This window comes from Chiloscyllium plagiosum, unplaced genomic scaffold (genome assembly GCF_037043375.1).
Source record: "Chiloscyllium plagiosum isolate Xiang-an unplaced genomic scaffold, Cpla_swu_hap1 HiC_scaffold_15, whole genome shotgun sequence".
Lineage (NCBI taxonomy): Eukaryota > Metazoa > Chordata > Chondrichthyes > Orectolobiformes > Hemiscylliidae > Chiloscyllium > Chiloscyllium plagiosum.
Window position 1 is genome coordinate 4,794,430 of NW_028270153.1, and position 13,022 is coordinate 4,807,451.

Consider the following 13,022-nt stretch of genomic DNA (forward strand, 5'->3'; position numbering starts at 1 on the left):
GCTGAATGGCCTACTTGTGCTCTGAGGCCTGATGGTCTAATCTCAGTTTCTCTGTGAGCTGCACCTGATTCTCCCAGGCTCGCTCTTCATCTCAGATCAGGCTCAAGCAGCGTCAGTACGTAGTTCAGCCTCAGTGCCTGGGATCCTGCTGTGCCTCACTGAGATGATGGTGGACGGACCCTCTGGCACAGTGAATGTGATCAGTTCCAGCTGGTCCTTGTGTGCCTCTGGACATGTGCAGGGTATAGAAGCTGCAGCAAAGCGCAGCTCGACAGGTAACTGCCCAAAGAGCCAGTTTCATTCCCAAGGACGGATCTGTAGAACTGGGCCCATCACTCTCATTTCAATCTTTGCAGTCTTGGAGAAACTATTTATGCAAGAATGCATTAACTTCAATAGGAACCCCGTGATGATATTTGTGGCTCTTATTATGCTATTGGGGTGAAACCAAAGTGACCAGCAGCAATTAGTGTCATAGAGTCATACAGTAAGGAAACAGACCCTTCGGTCCAACCAGTCCATGCTGACCATGTTTCCAAACTAAACTAGTCCCACTTGCCTGCAACTCTTTCATATTCATGAACGTATCCAAATATCTTTTAAATGTTGTAACTGTACCCACAAGCACCACTTTCTCCAGCAGTATATTCCACAGGTGACCCACTCTCTGGGCAAAAAAAGTGACCCTTTTGTCCTTTTTAAATCTCTCTCCTCTCACCGTAAACATGTGCCCCCTTGTCTTGAAATCCCACACCCGAGAGAAAAGACACCCACCAGTCATATTATCTACACTCCTCATGATTTTATAATTTGAAGGTGCCGGTGTTGGACTGGGGTGGACAAAGTTAAAAATCGCACAACACCAGGTTATAGTCCAACAGGTTTATTTGGAAGCACTAGCTTTTGGAGCTCTGCTCCTCCATCAGGTGGTGGTGGAATATAAGATCATAAGACACAGAATTTATAGCAAAAGTTTACAGTATGATGTAACTGAAATTATACATTGACAAGACCTGGATTGTTTGTTAAGTCTCTCATCTTTTAGAATGGCCATGTTGGTTTCAGTTCTTTCAAATGTAAATCCCAGAATTTAAAGTTACATTCTCAAGTGAACTTTAACAATTGGTGCCATGTTGGCCCAGATAATGCATTGAATAGTTTTATAAACCTCAAAAGGTCACCCCTCAACTTCCTAACCTCCAGTGAAAAAAGTCCCAGCCTGTCCAACCTATTTTGATAACTTAAACTCTCCATTCCCGGCAACATCCTGGTAAAGTTTTTCTGAATCCTCTCCTGCTACACAATATCCTTCTGTAAGAGATTGACCAGAACTGGACACAGTATCTAGAAAATGCCTGCGTAAGTCCTGCTCTTGTTTGTTTTATCAAAATGTAGCACCTTCACATTTATCCAAATTAAACTCCATCTGCCACTCCTCAGCCCATTGACCCAATTGATCAGGATCCCTTTGTAATCTTTGATAGCCTTCTTCACTGTCCACTGTCCCACCAATTCTCCTGGTGAGAATAACTAGGAAATTCATTGAGGCTGGTGGGGAATCAAAGGAACAGAATCAGTTTGACTGAATTCCTTAATTTCAGAAAATCAGGAATATATTGTGATATAAAAATATGACGGGTTTTGGGGAAGGGTCACTGGACCTGAAGCGTTAACTCTGATTTCTCTCCACAGATGCTGCCAGACTTGCTGATCTTTTCCAGCAATTTCTGTTTTTATCTCTGATTTACAGCATCCTTAGTTCTTTACATTTTTAATATATTGTGATAGTCTAGTGAATATTACCATGTGTGTACGAAAAGATAAAAACAGGATATCACAATGGAAGCATGCTGGGCCTGAAAACCAGAAGATCCTGATTCAAATCATTCCTCACCAACCGATGTGTAACATATATTTTAATTATTCAACTGTACTCTACAAAAAAACACAGAAACACTTGGAGATGCTAAGCAAAGGAGGAATCATTAAGATGGCAATCTCTGTCCTCCATTTATGCCCATTGATTGAAAAGACCTGAAGCAACATGGGGATAGAATGGTTTGAGAACCAGAATGTATGGTCAACGGATATTTTTGGGGCTAGGGAATGGTTTGTAGTAGACTTCCCCAGGGGTCAGTGTTGGGACCTTTGATTTTCCTGATATATACTTATGACTTGGAATGATTTCAGAATTTGTGGATAACACAAATCTTGGAAACATGAAATGCAAGCGTAGAATTTCGAGAGGACATAAACAAGTAGGTGGCTTGGCTAGACAGCTGTCAGATAACATTTAAAGCAGAGAAATGGAAGGCAATTTTCAGTTCAGTTGGAATAACACTGAAAGATAATATAAAATTGGGGGAACAATTCTAAAGGGGTGCAGGAGCAGAGGAAGCTGGGTGTATATGTGCACAGAACATTAAAGGTGGCTGGATAGGTAGAGAGCAGTTAATAAAACAGTCATTATCCTTGCCTTTATTTATAAGGGCGCAGAGTACAGGAGCAGGGAGGTGATGTTGAACTTGTACAAGACACTTGTTAGACGACAGCTGGAGGATTGTGTAGAGTTGTGAGTGCTATATTATGAGAAAGACGTGAATGTATTGGCGAGAGTAGGAGTAGATCCAGGTTCGAGAAACTCAGTAATGTTCAGAGTTTAATGAAATTAGGATTAATATACTTGGAGATGAAAAAATTGCAAGGAGATTTGTTCAAGGTCATAAAGTCATAGAGTCATAGAGACGTACAGCACAGAAAATGACCCTTCGGTCCAACCCGTCCATGCCGACCAGATATCCCAATCTAGTCTAGTCCCATGTGCCAGCACTTGGCCCATATCCCTCCAAACCCTTCCTATTCATATACCCCTCCAGATGCCTTTCAACTGTTGCAATTGTACCAGCCTCCACCACTTCCTCTGGCAGCTCATTCCATACACGTACCACCCTCTTTGTGAAAATGTTGCCCCTTACGTCCCTTTTATATCTTACCCCTCTCACCCTAAACCTATGCCCTCTAGTTCTGCACTCCCCCAGCCCAGGGAAGAGACTCTGTCTATTTATCCTATCCATGCCCCTCATGATTCTATAAACCTCTATAAGGTCACCCCTCAGCCTCCGACATTCCAGGGAAAACAGCCTCAGCCTATTCAGCCTCTCCCTATAGCTCAGATCCTCCAACCCTGGCAACATCTTTGTAAATCTTTTCTGAACCCTTTCATGTTTCACAACATCCTTCCGATAGGAAGACCAGAATTGCACGCAATATTCCAAAAGTGGCCTAACCAATGTCCTGCACAGCTGCAACAGGACCTCCCAATTCCTATACGGAATGTTCTGACCAATAAAGGAAAGCATACCAAACACCTCCTTCACAATCCTATCTACTTATGACTCCACTTTCAAGGAGCTATGAACCTGCACTCGAAGGTCTCTTTGTTCAGCAACACTCCTTCAAATCTTACCATTATATGTGTAAGTCCCGCTAAGATTTGCTTTCCGAAAATGCAGTACCTCTCATTTATCTAAATTAAACTTCATCTGCCACTCCTCAGCCTATTGGCCCATCTGATTAAGATCCTGTTGTACTCTGAGGTAAATTAATTTGCTATCCACTACACCTCCAATTTTGGTGTCATCTGTAAACGTACTAACTATACCCACTATGTTCATATGTATTTACAAAGCTCATCCAGTTTCGGTTAATGGTAACCAGGGATGTTGATTATATGGAATGCATTGTTAATAATGCTACAATGTCAAGGGCCAGTGGTTAGATTCTCTCTTATAGAGATGATCATTGTCTGCCATTTCTGTGCATGAATATTGCGTTAGAAAATAAATTTGGGGAGACTGTTTTGGGAAATATGGAAACGGCAGAGGAATTACACTTATTTTCCATCAATCTGGAAGATATTTTGAACATTCCTTTCATACCTAAGAATACTAAAGGAGGAATTAAGTATTATCGCCATCACTAAAACGTAGTATTAGACAAACTAATGGGACTGAAAGCAGATAATGACTTGGCCCCTGATGGCTTGCATCCTGAGATCCTCAAGGTAATAACAACAGGAATAGCGGATGCATTGGCTGTACTTTTCCAAAACTCCTTGTATTCTAGACAAGTATTCTAGACAAGTATCAGAGATCAGAAAACTGCCAATGTGGCATCTCTATTCCAAAAAGGAGTGAGGCCAAAAAAAAACCCAGATAATTATAGGCTGATTAACCTGACATCTATTGTTAAAAAAGTATTGAATCAATTATTAAAGTAGTTGCAGAACATTTAGAAAACCATAATCTAATGAAGGAGGGTCAGCATGGCTTCGTAAAGGGAAATCATGTCTGACAATTTATTAGAGTTTTTGAAGGCAGTCTCAACCAGAGTGGACAGAGGGAAACCAGTGAATGGATTGTACTTGGATTTCCAGAAAGTGTACAAAACATACCTCATAAAAAGATCCATCCACAGTGTTGGAGGCAGTATATTGGCAAGGATAAAAATTGGCTCAAGGGCAGGAGACAACAATGGGGAATAAGAGTTTCTTTTTCAGGTTGGTGACCCTTGGCCACTGGGTTCAGTGCTGGGACCTTAACTGTTTAAAACATATCTGGCTTGGAGGAAGGAAGTGAATGTACTGTTGCAAAAGTGCAGATGAAAAAGGTAGATGGAACGGGAGGGTGAGAGAGATACAGTTTACAGAGATAAATTGACAAGCTGTCAATAGACAAACAGTTCGCAAATATGAAGTTGTTCATTTTGAAATGGAGCAGAAAAATTATTGAAAGAGAAAATCTGCAGAAAGCTGAACACAAAAGAACTTGGAGGTACATGCACAAAGCTGGTAGAAGGGTGTAGCATGCAATCAGGAAGGTCTTTATTTTAAGGGAGCTGGAATACAAGACTGAGTAGGAAAGTCTTACTGCAGCTGTACAGGGGGCTAGTGAGATCACATCTGGAGCATTGTCAGCTGCTTAAATCCTCTTATTTAAGAAGCAATATAATTTCATTGGAGGCAGATCAGAGAAAGGTCAGCTAGGGTTATCTCTGGTATGGAGGGATTTTTTTATAAGCAAAGACTGAATAGGTTGGGTCTCTACTCACCGTGGATTATAAAAATGAGAGCTGATCTCATTGAAAGATTCTTAAGGGGCTTAACATGCATAAATACTGAGAGGATGTTTCCCCTCATGGGGTAGTCTAAGACCAGATGGCATAGTCTCAGAATAAGTGGGTGCCAATTTAAGACTGAGATAAGGAGGAACTTTTTGTCTCGGAGAGTTGTGGGGGCAGAGATTTTATATATATTTAAAGCTGAGATAGTTAGATTCTTGATGTGGGAGAATGAACAGTTCAGGAAAGGGCAGGAAAATGGACATGAGGTATGTTGGATCAGCCACACTCCTATTGAATAGTGGAGCAGGTTTGAGGGACCAAACCTCCTGCTCCTGATCCTATTTCTTATGGTTTTATGATCTCTTAGTAGAAGCAAATCTTGTTGAAAATCATGAGAACTGGACACGGCAGGCAGAGAAATGTTGTCCCCAATCACAAAGGGTTACAGTAGAAGAGGGCGCAGACTGAGGAAAAAAATTCCACCCTATCAGAGGTCAGCATCTGAGATGCACTGCTTGAGAGGGTGGTAGAGGAAGGTTCAATCAAGCCATTTAAGAAGGAACTGGGTTATTTTCTGTAAAGGGGGAATGCGCAGGGCTGAAGGTGGATAAGTGACACTAGGTGAACCTTTCCTTCAGAAACCCAGCACAGACATAAAGAGCCAAATGGTTACCTTCTGAGCTGCTCCCATTCTGTGACATGAACATGTGAAAGAAGAGGAGGGGCAAGGTAGACTGGGATGGCATGGAGCAGGGAAAACATTGAGGGGAGGTGAATTGATAGGCTACGGCTGAAATCATAACCATGTGGTAGGGTTAGATATAGAGAAAAGGATCCACTTGTACAGGAAACAAGAAATACAAACCATTCAAATTGATTGTCACAAATCAATTCAATTAAAAAGTCAGGAGAAGCCTCTGCTCAGAGAATGCTGATAAAGGAGCAGAGATACATTGAAAGGAAAGTTAGAGAAATGCATGGGAGGTAGAAACGGAATGTGATCTGTTAGTGGGTGAGATAAGGAGCATTGGGAGGAAGCTGTTGTGGAGGAGCAGAGAGGAAAAGGCCAATGTCAGGATGGTGAGTGGCTTAGAGGGAAACCGACACGGGGTGGCGTTCTCATGTATCTGCTGCCCTTGTCCTTCTAGATGGAAGTGGTCATGGGTTTGGGAGGTGCTAAGGAAAAATCTAAAGATCTCTGGTGAATTTCTGGAGTGCATCTTGCGGATGGGACACATTGCTGTTGCTGTGTATCAGTGGTGGAGAGAGTGGGTGTGGAGCTAATCAAGTGGGCCACTTTGTTCTGGATGGTATTGAGCTTCTTGAGTGTTGTTGGAGCTGCACCCATCCAGGCAAGTGGGGAGTATTCCATCACACTCCTGACCTGTGCCTTGTCGATGGTGGACAGGCTTTGGGGAGTCAGGAGATGAGTTATTGACTTCAGGATCCTTAGTCTCTGACCTGCTCATTTACCAGCTCTGTAATGTAAGCACTGCATTGTTATATCCAACTAACTAACTACGTGGCAGTGTACACTGGCCCAACAATTGGGCAGCATGGTGGCACAGTGGTTAGCACTGCTGCCTCACAGCGCCAGAGACCCGGGTTCAATTCCCGACTCAGGTGACTGACTGTGTGGAGTTTGCACGTTCTCCCCGTGTCTGCGTGGGTTTCCTCCGGGTCCTCCGGTTTCCTCCCACAGTCCAAAGATGTGCAGGTTAGGTGAATTGGCCATGCTAAATTGCCCGTAGTGTAAGGTAAAGGAGTAATTGAAAGGGAATGGGTGGGTTGCGCTTCGGTGGGTCGGTGTGGACTTGTTGGGCCGAAGGGCCTGTTTCCACGCTGTAAGTAATCTAATCTAATCTAACTCAAAACAATGGAAATCGCATCTGCAAATGAATAAAAAGGAACTTTGGCAACCATGAAAAGAAAAAGCAGAGGAGACTATTTCAGGTCCGGCACATCTGCACCAATCTTGCACCAGAGTTAAATGCAGATTCACTTCTAATAACTGTGTCCCCTCAGATTTGGAATGTCAGTTCACTTTGTTCCAGCCCAACCTAAGGCAGATGGTGCGAATGGTCTCAATTAACCTTCAGCTGCTGCAGTGATTTCAAACCCATTTACAAAAGCTGGGTGACAGCAATGTAGGTTTTGCTAATTGTGGTGTTATTTTCACAGAGCAATTACATTTGCAAGTAAAATATAAATAGATAGAGCAACATCTGAAAAGAAATCAAAAATCTACGAATGACATCGACTTGAAGTACAAACAGGAACTGTAGAAAACTCTCAGTGATTGAGACAACATCTACAGGGAGAGGGAGAGAAAGAGAGAGCAATTGTTAAAATGAAGGTTTGTAGACCCCCTTGATTGATATGTGTTTTGTTTGTAACCTGTGCAGTGAACTATTCCTCAAGCTTTGCCTCCCTCCTGTACTGCCAACACACATGGGGATGGTCACACAGCTATGGGGAAACATTGGCGCATGGGCAATTAATCCAGATACCCAGCTCATGTGTCAGGATCAGGTTCAAATCTTACCAGAGCAGATAGTAGAATTTGATTTCAATTCAAAAGAAAATCTGGAATGAAGAGCCTAATGCTGACCATGGATCCATTGTCAATTGTCAGAAAAACGCATCTGGGTCACTAATGCCCTTTAGGGAAGGAAATTGTCATCCTTACCTGGCCTGGCCTACACGTGCTGAGGGAGTGGCGTACTATCACAGGGTTAGCACTGAGGGAATGCCATAATGTCAGAGGGTCAGTGCTCAGGGAGTGCCGCACTGTTGGAGTGACAGCATTAAGGGAGCACTCACTTTCAAAACCTCAGTACTGAGGGAGTGCTGCACTATCTGGGAGGCAGTACAGTGGGAGTACTGTGCTACTGGAGATCCTGTGTTTACACTGACTCTAGTAGGACTCTAAACTGAAGGAGAATTTGCTTGTTTAGGTATTTATAAAAGTCACACAGATCTCTAAACTGAGTGGACATGATAGTGAGGAGTACATCAGCGTCTTAATTGGATATTATCAATATTACAATGTTGACTGAAGTTACAATTAAGTTTAGTTTCTTAACTAATCCCAGAAAGCCAGTGAGGATAGAATCTCCCTGGCTGGCACCCAAACTGTTTTGAGATCTGACTGGTGACCATTGCTCAGCTTGACAGGTGAGCTGAACCTTAGAGAGATGCACAACATCACAGAAACAATTCCTGGTGATCCTCAAAAAGGTTAATGGTGTTTAAAGACACAGTGTGAACTACCTGACAGAATGAATAACTCAGCCAGAATAGTCACGAAGGATCTCATTACATTGGAGAGAAGTTCTGGCTCCCTGTAGAGAAATAAGAAATTACATTTCCACAGCACATTCAGGGCTGCAGTGCAGAGTAATGGGAACACCTTGTGTTCAACACCTGCTCTCACTGATGTTCCTGTGAAGGACTCTCCTTTGGAACCTCTCCCTTCACCTGAGGCACTGTGACCCTCAGGTTAAATCACCACCAGTTATCTCCTCCAATGAGAGAGCAGCTCCTTGGTCATCTGGGACTACAGCAACTTGACCTTTGCCTTTACTCCAAAGTGCTTTGCAGGAAACACAGTTCTTTGGAAATGTTACCACTCCTGTAACACAGAAATTGTGGCAGATAACTCATACACAGAGAACTCCCACACTGAGCAAAGAGGGTAACACGGTGGCTCAGTGGTTAGCACTGCTGCCTCATGGCACCAGGGACCTGGGTTTGATCCCAGCCTCAGACAACTGTCTGTGTGGCGTTTGCACGTTCTCCCCGTGTCTGTGTGGGTTTCTTCTGGTTTCCTCCCACAATCCAAAACTGTGCAGATTAGGATGGATTAGCCATGGGAAGGGGTGGGTATGGATGGAATGCTCTTTGGTAGGTTAGATTAGGTTCCCTACAATGTGGAAACAGGCCCTTCTGCCCAACAAGTCCACACCGACCCTCCAAAGAGTAACCCACCCAGACCCATTTCCCTCTGACTAATGCACCTAACACTATGGGCAATTTAGCATGGCCAATTCACCTGGCCTGCACATCTTTGGACTGTTAGGCCGAATGGCCTGCTTCCACACTGTAGGGGTTCTTTGAGACTTTAAAAAAAAATCTTGCATGAGTTGAAGGCATTGCTTGCCTCAAATGTAATGGTTATCCTCAGCCGCTTCAAGATCAACACATTGCTACGGGTCTGGAGTCACATGTAGGCCAGACTAGGTAAGGACAGCCGATTTCCTTCCCTAAAGGATGTTAGTGAACTAGCCAGCTTCTTAAACAACAACTGACAGTGGCTGCCATTAATGTTGCATTTTTGTTTGTTTTAAATTTCTTTACCTGCTCTGGTTGGATTTGAACTCACATTTCTAGATCATCCCTTGATTCTATGACATTGTCACTGTGACACCCGCCTCTGCATAAGAGAATGACCAAATAACTTAGCTGAGCATTAAATATTGACTAGGGAGACTGCCCCTGCTCATCTGGAAAACATTGAAGTGACAAATCATGCGCACGGTGAGTCAAACAAAAGGTTCCCAAAGCTGTGGGGAATTATAACAGAATGCAAGAATGTTGCATAATTTAACAATAATTTCAGACTAGATTGTAAAAAGTAGGAAAGCAGTTAACCTTTCCATTGGCCAAACATATACTTAGGCTGCAGTATAACAGACTCTGAACAGTTTGACTTAGCTTTGTTTCCATTCAGGATTTAATTTACAGCACAGAAGGAGGTCACTTGGCCCATTGTGTCTGTACTAACTCTTTGAAAGTGCTCTCCAATTCATCCTACTGCCCTGTAATTAACTTTTCTAATTCCATTTGGAAAGACCCGGTTGAATCTGCTCCCACTGCCCTTCCAGGTGTCATGTCTCAGATCTCTCTCTCTCACACACACTCATACACACAGACACTCACACTCACACACACACACACTCACACATGCACACCCAGATGCGCGCACACACAGACACACACAACACATGCAGACACACACACTCTCACTAACTCACATGCACACACACTCACACGCACTCTCACACGCTCACACATGCACACACTCACACTCCCACACACTCACACAGAAACACACTCACTCACACACACACACTCACACACACACACACACTCACACTCATGCACACACTCACACTCACACACACAGACACACTCATACACACACTCACACACTTCTCCCCCTTGGTCTGGTTCCAGTATCTGAGATTGCTGGCAACTGGGGGTGAACTTTAGGGAAGGAACACAGAGCTCTCACCTCCCTCTGTGGTGGAAGTGTTGGCCAGCAGTTGCACAGTGACTTGGTATGGGGGAGGCACTGTATCAACAGGAAAGGGCAGTACTTCACACCCCCTCTCCTCCCCGCCCCCCCCCAACACCTCAGAAACAGGACATCCCTCCCTTGAGAGCTGCCAGTCAATCTAATGGGCTCGTGGTCAAGATTAGCGTGGTGCTGGAAAAGCACAGCGGTCAGGCAACATCCGAGGAGCAGGAAAATCGATGTTTTGGGCAAATGCCCTTCATCAGGAATGGTCTCGCAGTCAAGCTGTCCCAAAATTGCCACAATGCAATAATGGACACTGCAGAGACCACAGGCAATGCCCAATGGAGACCACAGGAAATTCCCAGTGGACACTGCAGAGACCACAGGCAATGCCCAGTGGACACGGCAGAGACCACAGGAAATGCCCAGTGGACACGGCAGAGACCACAGGAAATGCCCGATGGACACTGCGGAGACCACAGGAAATGCCCAATGGAGACCACGGGAAATGCCCGATGGACACTGCGGAGACCACAGGAAATGCCCAATGGACACTGCGGAGACCACAGGAAATGCCCAATGGAGACCACGGGAAATGCCCGATGGACACTGCGGAGACCACAGGAAATGCCCAATGGAGACCACGGGAAATGCCCAATGGAGACCACGGGAAATGCCCGATGGACACTGCGGAGACCACAGGAAATGCCCAATGGAGACCACGGGAAATGCCCAATGGAGACCACAGGAAATGCCCAATGGAGTCCACGGGAAATGCCCAATGGACACCGCAGAGACCACAGGCAATTCCCAATGGACACTGTGGGAATAATGGATAACGCCCAGTGGACACTGAGGGGACGTCTCACAGCCTTCACTACTATTCTGGCGTATCTCATCTGCAACTTCTTCAAAGAACCATATTCCTTTCTAATGTGCAATCCCCAGACTTGAATTTAAAATAATCGAATAACTGAGAGCATAGAATGAAGCTGTTAAACCCACAATGTTCCTGCTGCTCCTCTGCACTGAGTCCCACTGGGCACTTCCTTTCCCAGTGACCCGACAAGTTTCTTATAAAACTGCAGATTCAATTCCTTTTTGAGAACCAAAGGGTTGTGCTTTTCACATTCAAACAACTCACTTTAGAGAAAAGATATGTTTTGTCATATTTTTTATTCACAATTTTGAAGCACTCTCCTCTGGTTCTTTATTTTTTCACCAGTAGGCACAGTCCTGCCCTACATACTAAGGTTCTTAATGCTCGAGCTAACATTCTCCCAGTGTCTGTGTGAGTTTCCTCCGGGTGCTCCGGTTTCCTCCCACAATCTAAAGATGTGCAGGTTAGGTGAATTAGCCATGCTAAATTACCCATAGTGTTCAGGGGTGTATAGGTGAGGTGCATTAGTCAGAGGGAAATAGGTCTGGGTGGGTTACTCTTCGGAGGGTCAATGTGGACTTGTTGGGCCGAAGGGCCTGATTCCACACTGTAGGAGAATCTAATCTCAAATCCAATCTAAGGTCTGTCCAGAGCTTTAGAAAGGTTTGGGAATAGTCTCCTCGCTTTTATGCTCCATTCCTTAACTGAAAAAGCTAAGGACAGTCCCTTGTTTAGATTAGATTCCCTACAGTGTGCAAACAGGCCCTTCAACCCAACCACTCCACACCGACCCTCTGAAGAGTAACCCACCCAGACCCATTTCCCTCTGACTAATGCACCTAACACTACGGGCCAATTCACCTGACCTGCACATCTTTGGACTGTGGGAGGAAACCCACGCAGACACCACACAGAAACCACGCAGACAAGACAGTCGCCCGAGGCTGGAATCGAACGCGGGACTTTGGTGCTGTGAGGCAGCAGTGTTAACCACTGAGCCACCACGCTGTCCTGGTTTACTGGCTGACAGATTGAGAGATGCCTTTGTGATAATAATGAGGACATGGCAATGGTTGGAGAAAGCAGTGTGATATTTCCAAAGAGCCAACGAGTCAGTAAAGGATCTGTGTAAGTCTTACTGAGATTGGCAGAGGTAGCTTTAATGTTTTATTACTTGCCCAGTTACTGATTTGATCATGGAAATAGAGTCCAGCACCTTCCCTCTGCTGTGGTTTGTCACTTGCTGTCTTCACCATCTGTGGAAACTTCTAGCCAATGTTTTACAGCGGTTTTCAGTCCCCAGCGGCAGTGCTTTGGTGAAACATTCATTCTGTACAATGACTGCATCATTCCTGACTTGGTTCACAGCGTTCCTAACTTTGAGTCAGAAGATGATTTGCTTTGGTAGATAGAACTCAGGCATCTTAAATGGCCAGCCCAGTGTAGTTGGTTTCAGATGATTCGGCCTTGATGTTGCTGCTATTGGTTCAAGGAGCGTTGTAGAGACTTGTGCAAAGACAATTCATGCTGCTGCTCCCAAGACATGATTGAGGTGGTGCTGCACTGTCGGAGCATTGTCTTTTGGATGAGATGTTAAAGTGCTCCTCTGTCTGTCCTCCCTGGAAAATGAGTGGGGGAGTTACCCTGGGGTCCTGACCAATGCTTATCCCTCATCTTCCATTTCTATTTCAGTTCAGGATGCCCATTATCATCTACTGG